This window comes from Eulemur rufifrons, chromosome 2, assembly GCF_041146395.1.
Source record: "Eulemur rufifrons isolate Redbay chromosome 2, OSU_ERuf_1, whole genome shotgun sequence".
In the NCBI taxonomy this organism is placed as follows: Eukaryota; Metazoa; Chordata; class Mammalia; order Primates; family Lemuridae; genus Eulemur; species Eulemur rufifrons.
The window spans coordinates 97444884-97472607 of NC_090984.1; the positions used below are offsets into that span (position 1 = coordinate 97444884).

Consider the following 27724-nt stretch of genomic DNA (forward strand, 5'->3'; position numbering starts at 1 on the left):
AAGATTACTGACGTTATCTCCAAAGAAGTTTCTGCAGTCACAGGGACACACTAGCTGGACCCCTTTAATTCTAGGGCACCCTGAATTATGATTAATTTCTACGTCCTACAGTGATCTTGTGGCTAGCACAATAATATTGCTTTTTATGTTAAAAAGTGTTATTTTGTTAATGTAAACATTTAAAAATATAAAACAATTTTAGTAACCCGGCTTTGCATTTCTTTCTTTTTTCTTTTTCAATATTACCAGGAGCTTTAAAAACAGTGGTAGAAATGGACCTCTCCAAATTATTGCTCAATGAGGGGACTTTTCAGGACCAGATCCCAGTCAAGATGTCCTCCCTTTATTCTTTTTTATAAAGTAGGAATAGCTTTCCATTCTAACTTGGGACAACATCTCTGCTCTCCCAATCTTCCCCAAGTCACCGTTAGAGCTTTGAATGTCTACAGAGGCTCCGTTGTCCATCCTGCTGATCCTGTGGAATCAGATCTGGGTCCACCACTCCTGAAGTGAATGCAACAGCAGTTACTAACACAGCCCTCTCCCTGCCACCCCACCACTTACAAAGACAGACTCTAAGCCTTCAGCATGTGTCACACCCACCCCAGTCACAGAAAACCTGGCTAGCCACCATAGAGAGCGTTGACTGTTCAACTCAGGAATGGCCACAATGCTTTGGTCTTCCATTGTCCAGGTAATGGAGACTGATGCCCTGTGTTCAAGTCCCACTGCCGCCCCTCACTAGCTAGGTGATCTTGGGCAACTTGCAAAAGCTCTTCAAGTCTCACGTGTAGAATGGAATAGTAATACTGATTCTGTAGTGTTCTTAAACGAAATGATGCCTGTGAAGCTCTTGGCTCTTGTGCTCCCTACTAAATGTTTAATAAATAGCAGCCATTATTACTAAGTCTGACAATGACCCCAGTTTGGTGGCTTGAGAGTAATATGTAAGGGAATCTTACCATCTCCAGCCATTAAGTCAGAAAATAAGGGGAAATCAATAAATAGAATTGTTGACCCAAAAGGTGGTACAAGCTAGAAATAGAAGTTGGGTCAAGAAAGGTTTGGATAAAGCAGGAATGATAGATCCCAAATGGGTTATTAGAGGGACTGGGAATATTAAGAGTGGTAACAGAGAGCACCTCTCCCATTCTCTCAAAACCTGGCCTGTGCCCCCATCAGCGATGAGCTCTGCTATGAGTTGGACAGACCACATGTCCTACAACATAGCGAAGTTTGTGCTTGTTTTGATTTTTAGTGAGCAGATAAAGAGAAAAAGAGATGCCATTGACATCTTAGTTGGGGACAACAGAAATGAGGGCAGGAGCCCTCATTCTGGAGCCTCATTCAGGAGCCACAGGAAGAACCCAGGTCAGCTAGCTGGAACCACCAGGTGGAGGGAGGAATGGGAGGAGGAGGCAGGTGTGGGATTCCCCCACTGAGATCACTCCTGGGGAAGGCAGCATGTCTGTTTGAACTTAAGGTGTTACCTTGCCTGGAGGTCAGAGAAATCCCTTCCAGCTCTTGAAAACTGAGGAAATTCTCACTTCTGCTCAAGTCACAAATGAGGCCACAAGAATATTTAAATTTAGTAAAAGTCACCAGCCGGTCTTGAGTTTCTCTTTCCAAACTTGTTCCTCCCCCATTCAGTCAATGCCACCATCATCTACCAAACTGCTCAGGTCCCAAATCCAGAGTCACCTGATTCCTTCCTTTCGGTCACTCGTCCCCCCACCACCTTGCCCCGCCCCCAGCATATTTAATTTACCACACCTTTCACGGTGCCATCAAAGCCTAGATTTGGACACCATCACCTCTCCCTTGGACTTTGCAGTATCCACCTGAGAGATTTCCCTGCTCCTGCCTTTGCCCTCCTCATTCAATCCCTTCCCCACACCACAGCCAGGTTATCTATAAAATATGAAATCTAGGTCCTAGGATACCCCCTGTTATTGGAACAAACACAAAACCCTTACCATGGCCTATGGGAGCTTGCACCATCCAGCTACTGTTGGCCTCTCAGACCTCACTCACAACGTTCTCCCCCTGCTCATGGGCCCAGACACACTGGTCTTCCTATTCCTCAAATCAAGCCCTTTCCCATGTAGAGCATCCCCCTGCTATTCCCTCTGCCTGTAACAGTCTTCACCTGGGTCTCTGCTGATCCTTGTCCTTTGGGCTTCCAGTACACACCCCCTCCTCAGAAAGGCCTTCGGTGGCCACCTTATCTTGAGATAGTCACTTTCCATATCATCACTCTGCTCGTTCCTTTCAGTGCACTTATCACAGCCTGAAGGTAGCTGGTTAGTTACTCATTTACTGCCTGTCTGTCCACGTTAGCGTGTAAGCTCCATGAGGACAAGGGGACTTGTCTGTCTTACTTGCCACCGTGGTCCAGTGTCTCACCTAGCGCCTGGCATATAGGAGGCCTCCATCATGACTTGCTAGCACTCTGGGAGGCCGAGGCGGGTGGATCGCTCGAGGTCAGGAGTTCGAGACCAGCCTGAGCAAGAGTGAGACCCCGTCTCTACTAAAAATAGAAAGAAATTATATGGACAACTAAAATATATATATACAAAAAATTAGCCGGGCATGGTGGCGCATGCCTGTAGTCCCAGCTACTCGGGAGGCTGAGGCAGGAGGATCGCTTGAGCCCAGGAGTTTGAGGTTGCTGTGAGCTAGGCTGAAGCCACGGCACTCACTCTAGCCCGGGCAACAGAGTGAGACTCTGTCTCAAAAAAAAAAATAAAAAAATAAAAAAAATAAAAAAATAAAATAAAATAAAATAAAAAATAAAAATCATGACTTGCTGAGTGACTGGTGTGAATTTCTAACACACCCAGAGCTTCATAAAATGAATCTACTCTGCCTTTTTTGCAGTAAAAGTTTAAGTCATCAGGGAGAAAAAATATTTTGAAGGCTACTTTCATGGAATGCCTAAGGATTCTCAGTGGGACAAAGAAGCCGCAAGCCCAGTCACATCAAACCTTGACCCTCAGCTTACATAAGCTACTACATTTGTCCACTCTGCAGAAGATCTCTCCAGCAACACCCCAGGATCTAACTCATTGGTTCAGGTAAGGGTTTTTGAATCCTTTATCTCCCCCTTCCCAATTCCTCCTTCGATCACAGTGGCAGTTACTGGGAGGTCATAGGGGCAGCTACTCCTAGAGCCAGTAACGCTGTCAGAAGCTCCAGGGCCTGCACCTGCCTCTCCTCCAAGCCTTCCACAGCATACAGCATTGCCAGATAAGACCTGGCTGCACTGCTTGGCAAACATGCCCCCAAGAGATCTCCCACCAACAACCCAGAAGGGATTAGGAATGCATTTCTGGGCTGTCTGGCTGGGCTTGCAAAACATTCCTTTGCATCGAGGACATCCAGTTCTAAATCAGCCTCTGATCCTCAGGGTACTGCAAAGGGAAGTATTTTCTTTAGCTGTTGTGCTCCTCTAGAGTGAAAGGGGGAGTAAGCAGCATTTATGAGTTGAATGGATGAATGATACATTGGAGGAGGATGCTGTGAATTTCACTTCATAAAGGAAGAACAAAATCCAAGATAATACTGTGCTTACGTGGTTTTCAGCACCATGAAAAGAACTTTCTTATTTCATCCTTCTGCTATATTAACATAGGTACTATTATTACTTCCTTTTTAAAGGTAAGAAAATAGATGCTCAGAGAGGTTAAGTAACTTGCTCAGAGTCACACAGCTAGCAGGCAGCAGAGCTAGGATTTTAGCACATGTCCTTTCCTACTCCTATAGTTTTTTTCCTACGGGCAGGTAGATAAGCTCTGGGCACCATTCCCAAGCTGCCACCACAGTGAGGAACCACAGAATTGCCCCACTGAAATTCTGGCAGCACAGGCAGGTAATAAGTGGCTCTGCCTCCGCATTGCATTGTGAGTGGGTGGCCTCCTGACCCTTTGGCCCTCCCATCCCAGAAATAATCTCTAAATACAGGCTGGGCTTCTGACTCGGTGACCTTTTCCCTCCCGATTCCTACTAAATGACTCTTCACCATATCAAGAAGGGTTCCTTTTCATCACTTCTAAATGTATCCTTGCTGCTCCAGGCCAGCTCTTGTTCACAAAGCTGCCTTGATCTGGGGCAGCAGGACAGAGCTGGTGGAGGAGCCGCGAGCCTTTCCATGGAGCTTTTAGAAGCCTCACGTCTCTGTGTTGGGTTTTTCTTGTCGTCTCCTTTATCTTCCCAGTTGGTTGCCAGCTGCCCCCATCTCTTCCCTTCGCAGGCTTCTGACTCTGTGAACCTAGGCAGACCCCTCCTCCCCTACACTGACAGCCCAGCGCTGGCACTCTCCCAACCCCTGCCCCGAGGTCTGGGGGAAAGGCTCCTGTCTCAAGAGAAGGCTTAGGACGCTCTAATTGATTTCCCCTTGAAAACAAGTGTGTCCCAGGGTTCCTGAAAGCCATGCTTCTCAAACTTGACTGTGCACATGGATCGCCCAGGCACCTTGTTCACGTGCAGATTCTGACTCAGCAGAGCTGGGGTGGGGCCCAAGAGTCTGCCTTCCTAACCAGGTCCCAGGGGATGCAGATGCTGCTGCTCCATGGCCCGACTCCGTGGAGACGTCTCTCTGGCTCTGTTAAAAATGTAGGGAAGGGGACCTGCTGCTCAGATGCTACTGCCAGTCAGGACATGGGTGGCTGGAATCAGAGTCTAGCATTTCAGCCAAGGGCTGGACTAATTAGGTCAATTCGGACACTACATTTTGAGAGGGACATTAGAGTACACCTGGAGTGGGGTGACTAGGGTGATGAGGAGTCTAGAAACACATTTCAAATTAGTTTACTAATACTTAGCTGATGCATACTTTGTGCTAGGCATAGCTCTAAGCCTTTTACATATATTAAGTAATTTAATTCTCACAACTAACCTGTGAGGTGGGCATAGGCCAGGCAAGGTGCTGTTTTCTCTGCATATGTTAATATTATCTCATTTAATCTTTACAATAACCTACAAGGTAGGTACTCTTTTTATCCACGTTTCCACAGATGAGAAACCGACCAGAAAAGTTAAGACACTTGCCCAAGGTGAAAACCAAAGAAGTAGCAGAGCTGGGATTTGAACTCAGTGTGGCTCTAAAGACTGTGCTTCTAACTACTGGGGTCTGATATGTGGATCCAGAGGAGAGATGTCTCCTGGGGGACACGGTACCCACTCCAGATGGTTCCGGAGCTGTCACGGGTGCTGCTTCTAAAGGGCTAGGACTACTGGCTGGAAGTTCCAGAGAGGTGACTGCACCCCTTCCATGTACCATTGCATCAGTGAGATGAACTGCTTATAAGGAAGTGATTGTCTCATTCCTGCTGGTATTAAAAAAATAAGATGATGACCATGCATGAACAAGGCTGTGGAAAGGATTCAAGCATGTTCCAGGAAGTCAGGTAGATGGCCTCTAAAGAGCTACACCCAGTGGTGGGCTAGCTGGTACAGCAGCTCTCTGGGAATAAAAAGGAACAAAAGACATTCTATATTAAAGACATCTCTACTCAAATGTTTATAGCAGCACAATTCACTATTGCAAGGATGTGGAAACAACCCAAGTGCCCATCAATCCATGAATGGATTAATAAAATATGGTGCATGTATACAATGGAATACTACTCAATTACAAAAAACTATGGTGATCTAGCACCTCTTATATTTTCTGGGATAGAGCTTGAGCCCATCCTCCAAATTGAGCTAGCACAAGAACGGAAGAATAGGCACCACATGTACACACCATCAAATTGGCACTAACTGATCAACACTAAGGTGCTCACATGGTAGTAATATTCTTTGCGGGTTGGCAGGTTGGGGGTGGGGAAAGTTACAATTAATGGATGCAGTGAGCATTGTAGGGGGAAAGGGCATGCCTCAAATCATGGCTTGGGTGTGGCAAAGTCATAACATGTAACCAAAATGTTTGTACCCCCATAATTTCCTGAAATAAATAAAATAAAATAAAAATGGAGGGGAAAAAAGGAACCCTGATTTGGACTGTTTGCCTTCCATGGTGAAAATACTCTCCCTGTGGTCAATTTCAAGCTACTTAACAGTCTAACAATTCCAACTTGCAAAATTCCTACACACTGAAGAATCAACTCTTGCAGGCCGGTAGGTGCCAGCACACCACTGACAGCATCAGATTCTACCAGAAAGTCTGGGAGAAGTTATGATGGGAAAAGGTAGTTTGGATTGATTTACAAATTATGTTGCCATGTGCTACTATTTGCTCCAAGTGAGTACGTATCTGATAAAATGAGGTATGAATGTGCTTATGCAAAAAAGCCTTTGGCAAAAAGGCTCAAAGATTTGGCTTTTTAAAGGGTTGTCGGTGGATAGGAGGCTGTGGAAGGCAGAATTTCTAAAATGTTCCACCAAAGATGTTCTACTCTCATCCCTGGAACCTATGAATATGCTGAGATATCACCTCCATATTGTTACATGGTACGGGATGTGATATGGCACCATTGTTGACCTTAACATAGAGACATTGCCCAGGTGGGCCTGATTTAATCACTTGGGCCCCTAAAAGCAGAGAGCTTTCTCCGGCTAAAGAAGAAGGGGAAGCCAGAAAGATGTGAAGCATGAGGATGATTCCACACGTGGCTTCGGTTTGAAGATGAAGGGCATCATGGAAGAAAAGATATAGGCAACGTCTAAGTGCAAACAGTGATCCCTGGTTGACAGCCAGCAAGAAAAAGGAGACCTCAGACCTAAAGCCCCATGAGATTGGGTTCTGCCAACAATCTGAATGAGCTTGGAATGAGGTACATCCCCAGAGCCTCCAAGTACAATCCCAGCCTGGTTGACACCTTGATTTCAGCCTTGTGAGACCTTAGGCAGGGAACCCAGTCCAGCCTGCCTGGGTGGTTGTGAGCTACAGAAACTGCGAGATAGTAATAAATGGTTATTGTTTTAAGCCTCTAAGCTTGTGACAATTTGTTACACAGCAATACACAACTACTATGGGAGACTTATTTATTTTATGGAGGCAGTAACTGAGCCAGATGATCTCTTGGAACTATCTCACAGCATCTATTTTGTAATCAGAATACTTTGTCCCGACCGAAGGGCTCTTTGCGCAAAGTAGGAAAAGGATGCAGCCCTGAAGATACACAGCTTGACAAGGACAGGGGGCCTTCCTCTGGCTTATGTAGCATCTTGCCACAGGGCAGGGCTTGGTGTGGAGAACACTGGCTGGATTTTAGCCTCAACTTCAGGGTCTTTATGTAGCACACAACCTGCACAACCCTGATGGGCAGACTCTTGCCTGGTGCATGATTCTACATCCATGCCTGAACCAACAGGCATATGGGACAGGCTGAGGCACAGAGATGGATCTTGCTGAAGAATTTTCTGCAGTTTGCAGGGATGGTCAGGTAGGTGGGAGGATGACCAGAAAGGGAAGGATGAAGTGCGAGGGAAGGGTGTATGGGTGTGTGTGAGGGAGAGCGCACAGGGTCCCCTTTGTTTTGGTGTCTATTCTGGACTCTCCCGATGAGGCCTCTGTCACTTGCAGCTTCTCTGCTGGACTGATCAGAGAAAACTCACGAGGGTGTGGCTTACCCTTGGCAAAGTGTAGGAACACTTTATTGACTATTAAGACCTGGCTGCTGGGCATGAGTGCAGATCCACACAGATGAGGACTTGATTCTCACTCTGTTGATTCCGAAAGGTCTGGGCACATAACTGGGCATCACAGCCCATGGGTGGCTCCTCTGTTCTCCTAAATATCCACTTTCGCAGCTCCTGAAGAGCTTGTTACCGATGGCTAGAAGGAAAAAGGCATCTGAGATAACTGTATGATTACAGACCTAGGCTTCAGGATATGATCAGAGACAAGGTGGTGCCCAAAATCCCAAGGGGGCCACTCGCTCTCTCTCCCAAAGGTCAGGGCAAAGTTTCTAATTTTTAGAAAACCAGTCTTCTAAAGTAGGCACCTTTCCTTTTGAAGGTTGTCGTGCCTTGAAGGGCGGCTTTACAGGATAGAAAAGATTTTAGATCAAAAAATTTTATCCTCTCCTTCCTTTCTTAGAAGATAAAGACTTAACCCTTCATCCTAGGAACTAGAAGCTCTTTTTAATATCCATCCATCATCCATCCATCCACCCATCCATCTCTGCAATCTTATCTTTTCAATTTATCCACACAAACTCTGCACTTCAAGATTCGTCATTATGTCCAAAGCAGGTCATCCGTCTGCTCACCCTGGAGATCCTTCCTTTTTTCCTTCCATCCTTCCTCTACCCACCCACCCATCCATCCCTCTATCCATTCATCCCTCCCTCTACTCCTCCCTTTCATTCAATATATATTTATTAAGGACCTAATACATGTCAGGCATGATTATCAAGCAGGAAAGACACAATTTCTGCCTTTAAAGAGTCTTATGTGTAGTGGGGAGGCAGATAATTAATCAAGTAATTAGAGTGAAGTGTGATAAGTGTGACAATAGGGGAAGAGCAGGGCTGGGGACACACCTGGTTTAGAATAAGGATATCAGGCAGTCTTTGCAGAGGAAGGGATATTTCAGTAGAGGCCTGAATGATGAGTCGAGTTGGTGTGGTTAAGAGGAGGAGAGTCTTTCAGAAAGAGGGGATGGCATGTATAAGAGGCTTGCTGGTGAGAAAGTACACGGTGGCTTCAAGGGGGACGGAATGAGTTCAGTTTGTGCTGAGGAGGTGGGGATGGCATGCCCTCCTCTCTATCTTGCCAGGTCCCCCGTGCCCCACTAAAATAGAGTCCACGGACTGTCTGGGTCTGAGAGGATGTTCCTGCACATCCAGTCCATGCTGAGTTTCCTACATTGTGACTGTTGCACTAAATTAATCCTGTCCTGCCTGAAGCATTTCCTGGTTGCTTCTCGGGTAATTATTTTGCCTCCTGGGCTAGGCTATATTTCAGGGGGCTTGGAATATGTCTTACCCCCAGCTCCTCTGCAGTGCTTAGCCCAGCTCTAGGTACAAATCTCTGAAGAAAATGTTTATTGGGTACATGGTCCCTGATTCATCCACCCACCCATTCATTATTTATCAGATTGTTCCTACTCTCATGGAACCTACAGTCTGGTGGTGTGTCCATGTATAGAAAATAGCCCTTGGCCTCCTCTCCCCTTTGTTTGCTTGAGTGGAATTTCCATGGGGCAGGAAGCAATATTAAGCCCGAGACAATTTCATGTCTCTGTGGAGGGAACCAACTTATTAACATTCTTCAGGCAGCTCAAATAAGTCTTTGCTTGAGTATAGGAACAAACTTCCAGAAGGCTCCTGAGCTTGACTAATTCTTGTGGCTACCAAGCAAAGATAAACGTATGTGTACGTGTGGGTATACTCACACCTGTGGGAAAAGGAATGGGCTTAACCATTGTTTCATTACACTCCCTCTGCCAGGACAGCAGCTCTCAACTCTTTAAGCTCTGATAAAGATTCCTCTCCCTTTTTGCCATCCTGTGGGGGGGAGGGGAGTGCGTCCCATTCCTGATTGTGTGTGTGTGCATGTGAGTGGGGGTAAAATGGGGTAGGGTGAAGGTTGGGAACATTCCACTAGACATTAGAGGGAGAATCTGGTGTTCTTGAAAGTAGTCTCTGGAGGGGCATTGCCTAGTTACTCTCAAAGGGAAATTACATTTCCATTCTCCGTAGCAGGGGTCTGTGCAGGCTTCAGCTCTGCATGTGACTCAGTTATTTACGGCCCCATTTGGGCCCCAGGTTTGCCCTGACTCACCCCCAAGGGAGTGGGGTCACAGAAGAGAGGAATATTTGCCACCCCAATTCTCTCCATCTTCTGAGTCAAGAGGGGAAGTAAGAAAACACCAGTGGTCTGGGAATAAATGGATGCTGTGCCGTGAAGTTGATAAATCTCCTTCTTGGAAAGGCAGTAAGAATAATCTATAAAATCATTTTATTTAACAATGTGTCTGCTCCCTGCACTGAAGAGAACAAGTGGCTGGCTATCTGATTCATGGCTTCAGAGATGCTGGGTCTCTCTGTCTTTTTTTTTTTTTTTTTTTTTTTTGAGACAGAGTCTCACTTTGTTGCCCAGGCTAGAGTGAGTGCCGTGGCGTCAGCTCACAGCAACCTCAAACTCCTGAGCTCAAGGGATCCTCCTGTCTCAGCCTCCCGAGTAGTTGGGACTACAGGCATGCACCACCATGCCCGGCTAATTTTTCTATATATATTTTTAGCTGTCCATATAATTTCTTTCTATTTTTAGTAGAGATGGGGTCTCGCTCTTGCTCAGGCTGGTCTCGAACTCCTGAGCTCAAACGATCCGCCCACCTCGGCCTCCCAGAGTGCTAGGATTACAGGCGTGAGCCACCGCGCCCGGCCAAGGGATCTCATTTTAAAAGAATGATTTTAGGGCCGGGCGTGGTGGCTCACGCCTGTAATCCTAGCACTCTGGGAGGCCGAGGCGGTGAATCGCTCCAGGTCAGGAGTTCAAGACCAGCCTGAGCAAGAATGAGACTTCGTCTCTACTAAAAATTAGAAAGAAATTATCTGGCCAACTAAAAATATACAGAAAAAATTAGCCGGGCATGGTGGCACATGCCTGTAGTCCCAGCTACTCGGGAGGCTGAGGCAGAAGGATCGCTTAAGCCCAGGAGTTTGAGGTTGCTGTGAGCTAGGCTGACGCCACGGCACTCACTCTAGCCTGGGCAACAGAGCGAGACTCTGTCCCCTCAAAAAAAAAAAAAATAAATAAATAAAAAAAATAAAAGAATGATTTTGACCCAAGCAGAAAGGAGGGAAGTTTGTATTGTATAAACATGAAATCTTGAGTCCAAGAAAAACCCTCTAATAATAGAAAGAGAGAGGCAGTAGTTCTTCAGGACCTGAGTCAAACACAGTCAAAGCCTCTTGTCTTCCATCTTAAATCCCTGTCCACTAGAGCACGTACAAAGCCAATATTTCTGGTGGATAATTTCTGGAGATTCCCATAAATAGCAAATCCAGGAAAGATTGCTGTCCCTGGGCTGGGCAGAAAAAATACTTCAATTAGAGACTTAACTACATGGAAGATTAGCTGATTTTATAGACATTTTCTTGGCTGAACCAATCAGGGACTAAACTGAGGCAGAGCTACAGCACTGCACATCTGCGCTGAGCTCCAGGCACATGGAAGTCAGTGAGAATGCTGCTCCTTGGCCTTGTGTAATGCAGTGGCCCTGGGGGACAGAACAGCACCCAGGTTGCATGTCAGCTACTGTTATCACTTTGGATGTATTGACCTGTAGGTCCCAAAGGGGTAGTCAGAAATTTCCACCTTCTAAATGACCTGTTTTCCAGTTCAGGCTTCTTCCCTTCTTCTCCTAGTCAAATGAAAAATTCTTATTTTGCACTGTCTAGAGACAAAATGGGGCCCAGATTATCACAGGGTAGGAGCCAGAGGGCCTGAGTCCTAGTCCCAGCTCAGCTGTAGGAGTGGCGTATCCTTTCCTCTCATGTGAAAATCTAGCCTACTGCTAATTTCACACAACCTCGTGATCTTGAGAGGAACACAGGAGGCCAACTTCTTAGGAATAAAGTCTAAAAGCAGAAGCTGAGATTTTCACAAAGGTGGGAGGTGGGGAGCAGAAATCCTATTTCCTTTACATTTAAAAGTCTGAAGTTCCCTGATGTTCAAAGCAAAAGGCTGATGTAGATAAATAACATTTTAATGCAATGATTTTTTTTTTTTTTGAGACATGGTCTCCCACTATTGACCAGGCTGGAGTGCAGTGGTGTGATCATAGCTTATTGTAATCTTGAACTCCTAGGCTCAAGTGATCCTCCCGCCTCAGCCTCCCAAGTAGGTGGGGCTACAGGCATGTGCCACCACTCCCGGCTAAGATTCTTTTAATTTCTTTTTGGTAGAGACTGCATCTCACCATGTTGCCCAGGCTGATCTTGAACTCCTGGCCTCAAGTGATCCTCCCAACTCAGCCTCCCGAAGCTCTGGGATTACAGGGCTGGGAGCCACATGCCCAGCCAGTGATTTTTAAAAGTCAAAATTAATGCAAAAAAGAAAAAATCCATGGTGAGCAAACTATCAAAATTGTAAATAAAGCCATGTTCCTATCCTGCACTTGCATGATTCACCTCACTCATCTACCCTAACCCTAACCCTAGTCAGATCTCTCTAGTGGTCATTTGATGTCTTGTGGTATCATGGAAAGAATGTTACACTGTGAAAGGACCTGAGTTTGAGTTCTGCTGCTGTTATTTTCTTGCTGTAGGTCCCCCTAAGCCATTTGTCCTCCCTGAGCCTATACAAGGAAGACAAGAGGCTCTATTTCTCTTTTGGGATTTTTATGGGTAATGAAATGAGCAAAAAAACCACAGCTCTTGGTTTTAGAAACTACAGGTCTCATTCAACTGTGTGTGTGTGTGTGTGTGTGTGCGCGTTTATTTAATGTAACTAGGGCTCCTAGTTCACCCTGCAGAGCTAATCCCTTAAGCCTTTCAGGAAGCCAGAGAACATTCTCAACCTTTCAGTCTATCTGTTCTTCACTGCACCACTCCTCCTTTGTCCCTCCTCTTCCCCTTCCTCCCCAGAGGAAGTACCAGCCCTTCGCAAGATCTCAGCTCCCCTGCACCAGCCCCAGTTTGCCACAGGCCAGATCTCCACACGCTCCCTATTTTTAGACAACAGGGAGGGGGTGGGAGAAGGGTGGAATGTCTTCGTTGAGAATATGGTCTTTGAACTGCACTCTGGAGAGATGCTGGCCCAGCCTCTGCCTCCCTGCCCTAGCCAGGCTTGTGTGAGCCGCACACACTCCATTTGTCAGCGTCGTCCCATCTGCTTGGAGAACCCTGTTCTCACTGCCACACTGCTCTACTCAAACCATTGTCACCAATGTCACCGCTCACCAGCACTCCTGCAATAGACGCCTAACTTGTCTCCCTGCTTCCATTTCTCTCATCCTGTTACAGTCCTTTCTCCTCTGCAGCCAGAGTACTTTAAAAAAAAATCTTTTTAAAGAAAATCATAATCTGCTGCTCCTCCACTTAATCCTCCCATAGGTCCCCATTGCACTTCAAATAAAATTGAAACTGCATAACCTAGCTGAAGAACTCTGAAACTTTAGCATGCTCAGAACCATCTGGAAGGCTTGATAAAACACAGAGTGCTGATTTAGCAGGTCTGGATGGGGCTTGAGAACTTGTATTTCTCACAAGTTCCCAGATGCAGCTCCAGAATCACCCTGAGATATGCTGATCAAGCCTGCAAAGCTCCACCTTGCTGCCCCTCAACTCACCTTCTACCACTTTTCCTCCACCCATCCTGCCCTAGGCATACTTGCTTTCTTTTCTGTTTTCTAAATGCATCCACCTCATTCCTGCCTCAGGGCCTTTGCACTACCTGTTTCCTCTGCCTGGAACATTCCTTCTCCAGATATCCTCATGACCAGGTTCTTTTTAAATATCTCAGCTTACGTGCCACTGCCCTGTCTACCCGATCTGATCAGTCCTCCGGCTCCTCTCCATCAAATCATCTTGTTCCATCTTTATCTTGTTTATTTACCTATCTGTGTATGGTCTGTTTCCTCCACCAGAAGAAAACCTCTATGAGAGCAGAAACCTTATCTGTCTGATCTGTCTTGTCTGTGGCACATAGACATGTTTGTCAAATGATTGAATGCTTCATGGATACCAGTGGGTGGCGGAGCCAGACTTTGTGCCCAGGCCTGTCTGACTGCAGAGCCCACTGACACTCAACATGTGATTACTGACAAGGTCACTGAGGCAGACTCTTGGCTGGTCTCCCTGACTCCATTCTTGCACATACTACTCCCTTCAGAGCACTATTATTATACTAGGCCACTCTTACGAAAAGATCACTTTAATAGCTCCCCTTTACCTTCCCAAACAAGTCTAAACTCCTTTTCCTGGCCTTAAAAATGTGCATGAGAAGAGTCACCTTGGCTAGAATCCTGGCTCTGCTGTCACTTCAATTATTCAGTGATGACTTTAGTTAAGCGCATTCTCTGTTGTTCCTTCTTGTGACTGATGCCATGAAAATAATTATCCACTTGATCATTTGTGGTTAAGAGCATTGGCCTTAGAATCAGAGATACCTAGATGCAATACTTGTAAGTTTGGGGGCTTGTGGCAAATTACTTAATTTCTATGAGCCTCAGTTTCCTTAACTGAAGCTGGGTGCAGTAATAAAACCTACCTCATAGCGTTCTTGAGAAGATGAAATGAGATAATGCAAGTAAAACCCATAGTATAATAACTGGCATAGAATAAGCAGTCACAAATGTCATTTAAATAGATGATGGGCTGTTTAAGTTATAAAAGGATTTTCCCTCTACTTCCCAGGATAGGGTTGGAAGAGGGTGAGACAGAAGTTTGATAGGTGCTGGTTTGGGAGCAGGAGGGTATTTTGGGAGCTCTGTGGTCGGGTCTGAGGAAGAATGACAGACAAAGGGGTATCCTTTCAGAGGGGGTGAGCTTCCTGAACACCTTTCCTCATTTTCATGTCACTGCATATTGGTCTCACCCTGTCTTAGGAAGGTTGTTTGGAAATAGGGGTCATTGTTCCCCTGTACCTGCTGCTGTCCCAGTGGTAGCTGAATGCTTTTCGAGGGGTGACCTTCCCCCATGATCCCACACTCTCTGCTCCCTCCTAGACAGGAGCCCTAGCGCCATTACAGGGTAGTTCGTTTGCTTATTGTAATCCCATTGGTTGGAGACATATGGGCCTTCAAGGGTCCTCTTTTAGCTCCAAGGGGAATGTGTGGAAGAATCAATGGCATCACCCTCTGCTATTGAGGGCATCTCAAAGTTGGACAAAAAGAAGTTGTCCGTGGATGGCGCAGTGCGTAGAGGCAGCAACTGAATTGCTTCCTTCTAGCCTGATCCTGGGTGCTCCTGTTGACAGATAAGCCCCTCACTCAGGTTCTTTTCTTTTCCCAGAGATGCCAGAATCTGACATTTGTAGTCCCAGAGACAATTTCTCAAGTCCCCTTTCCACCCTGCCCCCGTTGCAGTGACTTCTGAGCTCTCTCTGGCCGGAGAGCAGTGGTGGAAGAGGGTCTGTTTCCCTCTCCGAACACGTCTGCCCTTCCTTACACTCCACCACTCACCTCTGTTCAGGGGCTCGGGGAAAGTTTGCAGTGAATATTCATTTCAAGCAGGACATTTACATAGTCCTGTTGAAGGGGTAAAAAACGAGCTTGGGAAGCCTAGATTTATAGAGAGGTGAGGACAAGCTGACAGGAGCCAGCCCAGAAAGGCTCTGGATCCTGCAGTTCAAAACGTGTTTGTTTATACTACACATCTGGGGGCCGCTGCCTTTCTGATGACATTTGGGACATGAAACAGCCAGGCAGAGCCATTCACCTGAAACAAAGGCGGTGGCACTCCAGGGTGATAAGAGAAAACACAGTGACCGTGACAGTAATATAATACATTTAAAATTCTACATCTGCCTGGAGGGCCTTTAATCAAGGATTTTAAAGCGCTTTCTCCAGATCTTGCCCATTCATCTTTACCACATCCTGGGGAAATATCTGGCAGGTAGGTAGCAGAGCACTAAAAATAGGGTAATGTATCATTATCTTTGATGCGAGCACGATGTATTTAGACAGCATTTTCTCTGAAGAACTAAAGGGCTCCACACACATTATATTATCTAATTCTAACTTATTCATACAACATCCCCCATATTTGCTGCCTTGCAGGTAGTTTGGAAAGCTTTGGATCTGCAGAAATTCACAACTTTAAAGCCTACTCCTTCCCCTCCCACACCTGCATAATTCATAGGCACGTAAGTAGCCAATACCGTAGCCTGATCACCTACCTTGTCTAAATATCACCGTGACACGGGCAGCCTCAGCACACACACTCAGTTTTATGTCAGTGATACCAAGAGCTGTAGGAAGAAGATGTCATAAATTTCCTTACTGTCAGATTTCATTTGGGTCTGGTTTGTTGGGTTTTTGAAGCCTCACTTGTATGGCTATCAGAGAGACCTCACGTTTCTTATGAAGACAGAGGGTCGGGAGTGGATCTGTAGGGCGTGCTGGTCATACAAGCCCATGGCTGACGCTAGTTCGGTCTCTCTCTTCACCTCGACAATGCACATCACCTTTAGCATTGCCCGGTGGATTTCTTTTATTTGTAAGAACTTCTGTATTTCTCTTCCACTGCAATCATCACTGTTATGTACTCATAGTACATGTTACAGTGCAAAGAATTTGTCAATTGTGTAATTGTCTTCTCATCTGTCCTCACAACTAGTCTATGCTTTACAAGGGAAGGGGCTGTTTTCGTTTCCATTGTCTCCGTATCTCCAGAGTTGAGCACAAGTCAGATGCTTAATTAGTATGTTGTTGAATGAGTGAGGGTACAAGTGATGGTATGAATCACGGTGAGCATTCTCTGATATAGGGTTTCTAATCATGCCCTTTTTTCCACTGGTGTAAGTTCCATTTTAGGACATTATAATGGCCTCTACTCCGAAACCATCTCTTCATGCCCCTGGGAAATGCAGCCTTACCAATCCTCCCCTTCATTTTCCTCAGCCCTCTAGGGGCTGCTTGGATAGAAGCCATATGTTTGGCCTAAGTCATCCAGTAACTTAGCTGAGCTCTGGACTCAGATTGTTTATATGACCTGCTCAAAGAGCTCAGTGCCACCAGCAAAATCTCCCACCTGCACCTGTCCATGAGGTATGGAAGAAAAGCATATAAACCCTGAGATCACAGAAACTTGAGTTAACATCTTAGTTCTATTGCTTATAGCTTTGCATCCTTGGCCAAATTCCTAACCTTTTCAAGCTTCTATTTCTTCCACAGGAACATGGAGATGGTCACATCCACCTCAGGTGATGATGTGGGTTGCATGAGAAAGCACAGGCAGCAGGCACAGTAGAAAACTGTTTCCTTTTCTTCCCTTCTATCCTTGACCCCTTCCTTGGACCCATCCTCCCTCCTGGCTGCCAGTTATCCTTTGGATGCTTCTAACTGTCATGCCCTAGGTTTTAGGCTCCATGCTGGAAGTGTTGAGACTCAGACTATATTTAGATGCCTCAGCTCTTTTATTTTTTTACACCACTGTGTTGCTATGGCAATGGTGGAGAGGGGAGAGGGAGGACAGCTTGAAAGGAAGGATGGAGCCATGAAGACCGGTGGCTCTGACCGTGGACTATTCCCAGTAAGCTGGTGGTCTCCAAGGAGACTCACCTGTGTATTCCATCAGGAGATGCTGCGAGGAGATAGGAGGAGGTGCTGCCTAGTCGAGGCTGTCAAGGAAAGGGGCAAAAAAGAGGACTGATTGATGAAAACTGTTCACTCCTCTGGCCCAGACACAGCCCTAACTCCTAGAGCCTTCCTTGAGCAGCTTCTCTAGCAATCAGGTCTGGAGACAGCCACCAGCGGGGTAGGGTGGAAGAATGACATCAGTTATGTTGGAGTTCAGAAGGTGTTCAGACCAGAGTCCTTCCTGGGAAGAAAGTTCCATCTCCATGCTATGGCCCAGGCTTGTCATGAATTCAGTCCACAGGGGAACCAAAGTCACACAAGGGCAAAAAAGGGGGAGAAGGTGCCTTTATTTGTGTGCAGAACTCCATATACTTGCTGGACTTGAATGTGGGCACAGCAGGCTCCAAGCTGAGGATAAAACTTTGCACGGGAGAATGAAGCAGCGTTCCTAAAGCTGTTATGCACACATCATTTCATTGGGTCTTCAAAATGGCCTGGTGAAGTAGGATTATCTTTACATGAGGAGATGACACAGATAGGTTGGAGACTTGCCCAATGTCACACAGCTGATAAATAGCAGAGTAGGGAATTGCACTCAGGCCACCTGGACTCCAAATCTAATGTTCTTTCCAGTATACCAAAGGCTACCCCCCAAAATTTTTTTAAAGCTGAAGAAAATTTATGGGAAGAAGAAAGCCTACAGTGAAATATAACCAAACAAGGCAGATAGAAGCAGAGCTGCTGTGGTTGAAGTGAAGGATCTCTCTCGGACAACCCTCCTCCCACTTCACCTGCAGGAAGAGAGAGTTCTAGGTAGCTCTTCTCCATGTGTGGTCGTCCAAGCTCACATATTAGAAACACCTGGGGTAACCGTAAAAGTGCCGATTCCAGGTCCTGGTCCCAGATTCTGATGCAGTAGATATGGGGATGTTTGCATTTGAACAAGCACCCAGGAGACGCTGATCAATACCACTTTAACTAGAACTAGCAACTCTCGACTCAAAATTGGGAGATGGAACATAATTGCATGGCCTACTTTTTCTATCTAATTCCTCAAGCTCATTTTTAGCAGTCAGAGAGGTCAGACATCCCCAAACAATCAGGCTGGATTGTTGTGTGAGGTTTTCCAAATGCCCTCCATCAGTGGCTGAGCCCTGGGCTCTAGTCTACGAGGGGAGGGTTGTCAGGGTCCAGATGCGGCCACAACCATTGTCTGACTTTGGTGGGGTCATCATTGTGCCTAACAGAGCAGATGTCTATGCAAGGAGGCTCTCGGTGGAGGGCAGGGAGGAAGGACACCACATGCTAGGGCACAGAAGGGATGTTTATCACATGAAAAGTCCCGAAGAAGCATGTGAGATTGGAACTGAAAATATATTTGTTGGCCAAGCACGATGTCTGGAAAATTATGCAGGGAAATGAATGCTTGATTTCTCATGCATGGAAGGGTTGAAAGAACCTTAAAACAAAGGAAGGAAGTTCTGAAGGTGCTGTTTAAGGTGGAAGTCAGGGTTGGACTAAGATTTTTAGCTCCACTAAATTCTAAAGATCTTGGGATGCTCCCCTCTTTATAATAATGGCTTCTTATGGACCACACACTGTACTTTACATAATAATTCATTTAACCCTTCCCAGAACCCTATGAGGTACCATTAGCATTTCTATTTTGCAGATGAGAAAACTGGGGCTATTAGAAGTTAAGTAATTTTTCCCAGGGTCACCCAGCTAGGAAGTGATACAGCCAGGATTTGAGCCCAGTGGTCTGATTCCAGGGCCCATGCATACTCTTACCCAAAACTGATGCACAGAATAAGTGTAAATAGTCCAATTCAATTCCCATGATGAGATTTTTAAAAAATACATCAAATTATTTCAAACATTTTTTTGGGGGGATGACTCTACTTTAGCTGATGGTTTTGGGTAATCCAGCACCAGGTAGGTGAAGGAGTGTCTCCAAGAGGGTTATTTTCCCAATTTTCTCTTTGTTGCTTCCTGCTCTTTCAGTAGATTGCATTTTTTCCATTTTTTTTTTTTTTACAAAATTCTATTAAAACATTCATAACAACAAAGGACCACAGTATATTTATTATGTAAGCCCTGCCTCCAAGGCAGAGCTGAGATCCCATCTCCTCCAGAAACCTTCCCTGGTGACTCAGGCCCTTTCCTTCCTCCAAACCTGGTCTGATTTCCAGTCTGTAGCTACTATCAGGTACCCAGCACCCACTGCTTCTGTCTTCTCTCATCCTCACTGTCCTGTGAACCCCATCAGGGCAGGACCATGTCAGGCATCTCTCTGTTTCTTCAGCACTCGGCAGAGTGAGGTTAACTTAAGCCATGGAGCATTCCATGTGGGGTCAGTAAGTTGAACCAAAGGGAAATGAAATTGAAGGAGGCCAAGGAGTTGTGGGCATAGAGGGAGGTGAAAATGGGCAGCCCCAATTCACCAGCATTCTGTGTAATTTCAATACTGGTGGAAATGCTCTTGAATATATTCATTTCTTCCCCATTTGTACGAATTTTCTGGGGTCACAATTTACTTTCATACTCTGACACTTTGTCCTGGGATCTGGAGGACTAAGTAGGGTGGGGTGGAGAGCAGAGGTAGGAAGGAGACATGACCTAGCCACCACTCACCATCCAAGTTCATGGTCCACAGGAAGGTGGCCGATTCTGGTTCTAAACCCTTCATAAGTACAAGTTCCACATGACTAGTTTCTACAATTCCATGCTGGAGACTGACCTGGCACCTCTGCCCCACATCACCTTCAGTTTCTGTACACATATGTAGGATGATTATTTTTCCAAGAATCTATGCCTCAGGCATGAAGCCCTCTGACTGAGATTTCTTCTCTCTGAACAGCCCTTTACAGTTTATGAAATGCTTTCCCATGCAGGACTCAACTACCCTGTAGGGTAGGCAGGACAGTTTATCAGGGACCTCATTTTATTGCTGAAAATGGAATTATGGAGTTAGTTTTGGGGCATATTGGTCTATTTCCTGTCTCCCAAAGGAAAAACAAAATCCTATTGGAGAGTCAGCTGCAAATGTCTTAAGCATTGGAGGAGGAAGAGAAAGAGAGGAGAGTGGTCCTCTTTCCACAGCATCAAAATTAGCTGCAGCACTAGTCAACAGACAGCTGACCATATTTCCTGTTCCCAGTTGCCTACCACCAACTTTTAATTCCTGAAAAGTATAGAGTGCCAATAATCCTTTGTATTTGGACTGGATGTTTCTGTTTATAGTCATTTCACTTTGTCTACACAACAGCCCAGTGAAGTCCATGAGTCATGCTCACTTTCGTTTGAGGGATGCAGCCATGGAGACCCAGAGGTGTCATGGGATCTGCCCAAGTTCACACAGCTGGTAAATGGTACAGCTGGATTGGGCTTGTGTCTTCAGATACTGAGGCCAGAGACTTTTTTTTAATACTCTACCCTTCTTGCCAGCCTATGAGCCTTAGCTAGGCATTCTGAAGGTAACAAATTCTGTGTATGAAGATGGTCCATGTCAATGGTCCAGGTGTATTACAATATGGAAGAGAAGTTAAGAGCAGAGATCTTGTAGTCAGACTGCCCCATGTTTGACTCATGACTCTCTCACTTATAGCTGAATAACATGGGGAACACCACTTTTTTAAGCCTCTATTTTCTCATCTGTAAGAATTAAGTGAGATACCCTTCTGCAAATTTCTCAGCAAAAATTACTGAATGTATACTCATTGCTGTTGTGATTGTTGACAACACGACTGCCATTAATCACTGAATCTGTTTTAACTGAAAGATCCTGAATAAGATCACAGTACTTGGTTACTTTCCAAGACGGAGGTGGTACCTCCTCTGCTTAGACATCTTTATTTCACAAACTTTTCTATTCTGTTTCCTAGAAGTGGCTATTAAGAGTAGTTTCAGTGCTTCTTGTTGTCAGTCTCGGGCTAGAGGATAGAAACTCTGTGAGTGGGTGGTTATCTTATCTTTTCACCCCGCTGGTCATTATTCAGCCAAGCTGAACACATTTCTGTCTTTTCATTTTTTCCTCACACTCTGTCTAGTCAAGTTTCTAAAGAAGCAAACTTGTCACTGAAGCAATCAGAAGAATACTTAGCATTTTTCTCACACACACACACACTTTCAAAGTACTTTTCCATCTCTCTCCAATGTTCAATCTCTAGAGGGAATGTGTGCCCAGGAGCATGGCAGTAAGAGAGAGGAAAATGGAATATGTTCTCGAATTGCTATATGCCTAATAGGGATTCGGAAAATATGGGAAGAGGAGAAATGGAGTTGGGGAGAGAGATCAGGGACCTGTCCCAGCTCAGAAAACTGGATTGCAGGGTCTGAAGAGCTCTAGGTCTCCAGACTCCTAGAATTCTGTTTCCCGAATGACATGTGCAATTTTTGACATGGGGGATGGAGTGGTGGAGGTGTCAAGAACAATGATGGAAGAAGATGCCTAAGGAAAGTTTACATGCTGTTTATAAGGTGGATGATGGAAGGGAAGATATGGCTAGACAAACTGTGGTAGGGGCAGGATGGGAAAATGTAAATGCCTTCTTGGACTTCAGAAGTTCCATTCCATCTATGGCCATACCACCCTGAACGCGCCCGATAGCGGCTGATCTCAGAAGCTAAGCAGGGTTGGGCCTGGTTAGAATTTGCATGGGAGAAATTCCATTCCACTTAACAAACGGCTGCTGAATTTCCATGGGCAAAGCATGTGATTGGCATTAGGGGCTAAAGGAGTTAAAAAGGTGAGTAAGACATTGTTCTTTACCTCAAAGAGCTTGGCATAACATGGACAAATATTTAGAAACTGTAACCTAGAGCACTTCATGGCCAAATTCACAGCCTACAGATCCCTGTCTGTGGGAATTTCTTTCAAGCTCTAGTCTTGGGAAGGGGAGTAGAATGGCACCCCATTTTCCATGCACACTAAAACAAAACACACCACATATGCAAAAAACCATATAGTAATAGTGCTACTACTAATTATTATTATTTGTTAATAATAGACACATACAAGCAGATTATAATTTCCTCTTTCCTTCCACACATTCTCCTTGGACCCTGTTGGTGTTGATATGAAGGCGAAACATTGACCTGATTTCTCCTGGATAGCAATGTTTGTAGTTCATGTTGGTGACTAATTAATGTGATGCCTCCAAGGCCCTTTTCTTACCTTTAACCTGACCCACCTCCCCACCTGCATTGAGCCACATTAACTGAATCTGTACAATACTCCCAGTACTGTTTGGCATCTAATGAATGGCAGATCTAGTGATAAGATGATGCTATGCTATGCACAGATGAGTAGAACAGTTTCCCTGCTCTTTAAGAATTCATAGTCTAATGGGGAAAGCAGATGTGTAAGCCAATATCTATACTGCCAACTCTGTTTGGTTTATGAAGCTGGGAAGGACCTCAAAGACTTTGAAGTTTCTCTATGTCCTATGCCACACATTATTTAATAAAATAACAGCTAATCCTTACATATCATTTAATATGTTGCAGGCACTGTTATAAGTACTTTACGTGTATTAACTCATCCCATCTCCACAACCCAACAGGGGAGGAACTATTATTGCTCCTCTTCTACAAATGATAAAACTGAGGCACAGGGAGGTTAAGCCACTTGTCTAAGGTCACACAGCTAATAAATGGCAGAGACAGAATTTGAACTGAGGTCTAGCTGCATAGTCCATGTCCTTAACCACTATACTATATGGCCTTTCAAATGAGATAGTAAAAATGGCTTTTCAATGAAACAGAAAGAGTTGTGGCCTCTCTCATCACCTCCAGGTCTCTCTGGCTTCTTTACAATCAGCACTGACTGAATGTTCCTTACGTGTCAGACACCGTGCTAAGTGCTTTCAAGACATCTCCTTTAACTCTCATTACAACTCCACGAGGCAGGTACTAGCATTGCCTCCATTTTACAGAGGAGGGAAATGAGAATTAGAGAGAGTCAATACAATGTCCAAAGTTGCATAGAGATGTGAGATGAAAGCAGGATTCCAGCCCAGCTTAGTCTGATTCCAAGCCCAAAGCCTTCCCTTGACTTTTCCTCTTCCTGTATAATGGGTTATTTTTGCTGGAATCTTAGGGACAGTAGGATAAGTATTTCTAGTTTCCTCAGCTAAGACCAGATATGCCACACCCTCTGCTCTGGAAATGTGCTTGTATCCACCTCTTGCCGAAATGAATCAGATTCTATAAACCAGGCACCCTATGACTGGGGGCCAGTGCTGAGTTGGGAGTGCTGGAGGGAAGGGGGAATTAGCCATAGAGGAGCCCCTTGTAGTCCCAAAGGCCCTGACTGACTAGAGCCTGGGGGTTGCTGCTGATGTCACTTTCCATAGGTACAACTATCCAAAGCACAGGCCTCACTATCTTTGATGATTATTCAAGAAAACAGAAATTCTCAAGAATTCCAAGCCATCTAAGATATTTTTTAAATTGCTACAATTTCCCAAAGGGAAAAATAATTCAAGATCATTCCTATCTACAGCAGTCCTGGCCAAAGTCCAGGCTAGAGTATTATTAGGATAATCAACATAAAAATGAGAAAAGAAAGACAGTTTAATGTGAAGAATAAGGAAGAGCAGACAGGCAGATGGTGTTCTGAAGAAGTGGGGCCTTTCTGAGGAAGCTCTTGGGCTGCTGTGCAACTTCCATTCATCTCTTCCGACTTCCTGGAACACTGGCTGCTGACGTACATCATCTAGCTGTTGATGGCCCAGCAGGCATATAAACGCTTCTTATCAAGGACCACAGGGACTTGTGTCCAGCAGGTTTAGACACTTGCCATTTGATCTCATGTATCTTCCCTTTTTTTAATGCTCTGCTATTAAAAAAAAAACTTGAAAGCTATAATCTCCCTTTTTTCCTGTCCTAAGCAGTTACTCTCTATCAAATCCATTTTCTGGAGGTACAGAAAAATCACTTGAGCTGCCATTCACAATTTTAGCTCTTAGGCAAATCCAACAAGTTCAAAACAATTTCTACAAGAGAACTATAAAGAAAAAAAACTTAGATCCATCTCTCATATGCTTTTGCTTCATGGAATTTGAGCTCCATGTACCATCTGTAGTTTCTACTTTATATAAAAGACATACATGACCAGAAATTTTCAGCACATGTCAAACAGGAAACTATCCAGTCTGCCAAATATTCATGGTGCATCTATGTATACAAGGAAATGTGCTGGAAATTGGCAAAGTACAAATCGGGTTCTCTATCCACCAAGAGATTGCAATATATGTACATAATAGGTAATAGTTAATAGTTATAGAACAGGTGCTACAGTGAGTGTGTAGTCAATGGACAGAATGGTCACTCGGTAAGTATTAAAGTGTTCTTGGAAGGGCTGGGATAGGGCAGGTCATTAAGAACACGAAGGTTCAGGGAGCTGGGGTGAGGAGGTTGAGAGAAGGTTATGAACAGTGAGGCATTGAAATAGGAAAGTATTAATACATTCAGCAGACAATGGAGAGGCCCATGTGGCCAGAGCAGAAGGGCTGTGGGAGCAAGTAATGAGATATAAATCTGGTTGGTGATATTCTGAGAACTAACAAAGCCTTTTATCTAGATAGGAGTTGCTTCAGAATAGAATTCATCTAGATAGGTTTTCTGGGGAAGCCAGTGCCCACCCATCTCCTGTGCATACTGATGTTTCCTTCCCAAGGTTTGCTGTAGAAGCAAATCCTGCAGAGCAGTGTCAGCTGCGATAATTCCATCCTCCCAGCTCCCCTCAGGTAATGGCTCCTTCTCCATCAGACTATAAACCTCTCTCCTGCTGCTTCCTGCCACAGTCTTCTGATGTCTGAGTCACTTGACTCAACATTGAAGCCCTTGGTACCTGGCTTATAGGCTTATGGTCTTCCTGCCAGCATCTTGAGGTGTTAGTGGCCCAAGATGACTAATTAAAAATTCTTGGCCCTCAGTCCCCTGACCTTTTCACTTTTAATGACCTTCACCTCCACTTCAACTATCCACTCTGAAGTCTACACCCTTGCTATCCAATTCAGACATCCCATAGCTGAACTTCTTATCTTCTGTATCAAAGCTGCAAAGCTGCTTCTGCTCCTTCAACCCCATGTCCGTGGATCGCACCACTGTCTGTTCATTCCTGCATGCTGACTCCCTGTCTGGATCACTCCTGCTCCCAATCAGGCACCAGATCCTGTTGTCTTTACCCACTTATATCTTGTGAAGACATTTTCTACTTTTCATTCCCTGCTAAAAGTCTCATTTCTTGGCCACTGTCACCTTTGGCCTGGATTCTGGGAACAGTCTCTTAACTCATCTCCCAGACTGGATTCATGCCCACTTAACTTTATTCTCCCAACATCGTCTGTTCAAGTTGCAGATCTCATCCTGCTCTTCCTTCCCTCCAAACTTTTCAATGGTTCTTTACTGTCTTCCAGACATCTTAGCATGCTGCAAAAGGCCTTTTTCCGAAATGCTGTTCCTTGCTGTCTTTCTTGCCCAGTTCCCACCCATCCTCCAGCTCTGACACCACCTCTCTGAGACGCTTCTCCCAACCTCCTTAGACTGGCGTGGTGAGCCTCTCACCTCCTCCCACAGCGTCCCGTGCTTGCCTCTGCGATGACAACACAATCTCAATGGAGATTGCTTGTTTACAAGACCACCTCTGGCAACAAGAATCATTTCCAAAACATAACAGGAGCTCATAAATGCTTATGAAGTGAACAAATTAAAAGAGATGCAAGAGAAAAACATTTTGAATGCAAAAATGGGAAGCAAGACAAAGTAAAAGATAAATTTAAGGCTTTACACCAGGCAAATGAGGTGGGGATTGTGAAGCAATGGACTGAAAACGGGACTTCCAGAAGAGGACAAGAAGCTGCTTTTAAAAACAACTCTTGGCCGGGCGCGGTGGCTCACGCCTGTAATCCTAGCACTCTGGGAGGCCGAGGCGGGTGGATTGCTCAAGGTCAGGAGTTCGAGACCAGCCTGAGCGAGACCCCGTCTCTACTAAAAAAATAGAAAGACATTATATGGACAACTAAAAATCTATATAGAAAAAATTAGCCGGGCATAGTGGCGCATGCCTGTAGTCCCAGCTACTCGGGAGGCTGAGGCAGTAGGATCGCTTAAGCCCAGGAGTCTGAGGTTGCTGTGAGCTAAGCTGACGCCACGGCACTCACTCTAGCCTTGGCAACAAAGTGAGACGCTGTCTCAACAAAAAAAAAAAATAAATAAATAAATAAATAAATAAAAACAACTCTTTCGATTTGGGCATGCTGACTTTGAGGAAGACTAGATATGTGCCAATGAACCCAGGAGACACACATTTGGGATGTATACACAAAGAAATATATACCTTTGAGTCCATCTGCATAGATGATGTCTTCAATATAGGTTGTGTGGCTTTATCAATCAATCAAGCCATTGTGATTCTGTTTGTTGTTTGTAGGCAGCATTTTGCTTGTTTTTCAATTGGCTTCTACTGTTTTTCCCAACAGATATTTCTTTGATCAACACATTGGCTAGCTATTGATTCCTACATTTCTATTTGTGTAAAGAGAAAGGAGCAGAGGACCAAGCCTTCTATATAGGTAGGACGTTTTACCAATTATCCAGATAATTAAGGTCTAAATGAGATTTTTTTCTTAATTTTCTGAATAATTGTTTTCATTGTTTCTGGTTTTAAAGATCTGCTGGGGATTTTTTTCTCCTTTAACTACTCTTTCTCTTTCTCTCTCTCTCTCTTTTTTTTTTTTTTTACATATTTTATTAACTCCAGCTGTTAATTACCTCATCACACAGTGAAACCATCAGTGACTTCTGTTTGCTGTTTTATGCAGTGTGATGCTTGTTTTTCTATTGGCTTCTACTATTTTCCCCCAAAGGATAATTCCTTTGATCAGCACATTGGCTGTATGGCTATTGATCCATACATGTTTTACCAGAAATATTCTGGCTTGCTCTCCCCCCTGCCTCCTCTAAGCTGATTTTCCATAAGAAATTCTGTGTTCTGAATTTTCTTTTCCTCCATTCCCAGTGAATATTTGTGGATGCTTAAACATATTACAAAATACATGCACATCTTTCTGCCTACTTGTCAATTTCAAAAGCTAAGTTCCTGTTAGTATAATAGATAAAAGTACAGTGCATTGGCACTTCACAGGGGTTACACTTTACCCCTAGAAGTCAAAATCAGCCAGCATTTTCCTAATTGAGTTATAAAGGTTTGATTTAGTGAAATCACAATTATCTTTCAGGGTTGAAATGTAAACACAAGGGCACTTCGTGAATCTAATAATGCTCTTTCCTGCCAAGGGAAGAACCTTTGATTTTCTGGAGGAAACTGTATATTGTGGTTCTGACTCTAAATAAGTTAAATATACTGAATTTCTGATTCTCATAGAATTACTGCAATATGTCCCTGATGAGTTTGCATACTGGAAGCAGATCTGCTGTTGAAGTGTGAAACTGCATCCCAGTTGTGTGAGCTGCCCTGGTCGAATCTGTAAACCTCTAGGTGTAGCAAAACATCCCTTAGCT

General features: G+C 44.8%; 1 protein-coding gene across 6 annotated transcripts in view; it reads right to left on the reverse strand.

Moving 5' to 3' along the window:
- Positions 1 to 27724, reverse strand: part of SLC8A3 (solute carrier family 8 member A3) — a 140218-nt gene that overhangs the window by 19950 nt on the left and 92544 nt on the right. The window lies entirely within an intron of this gene.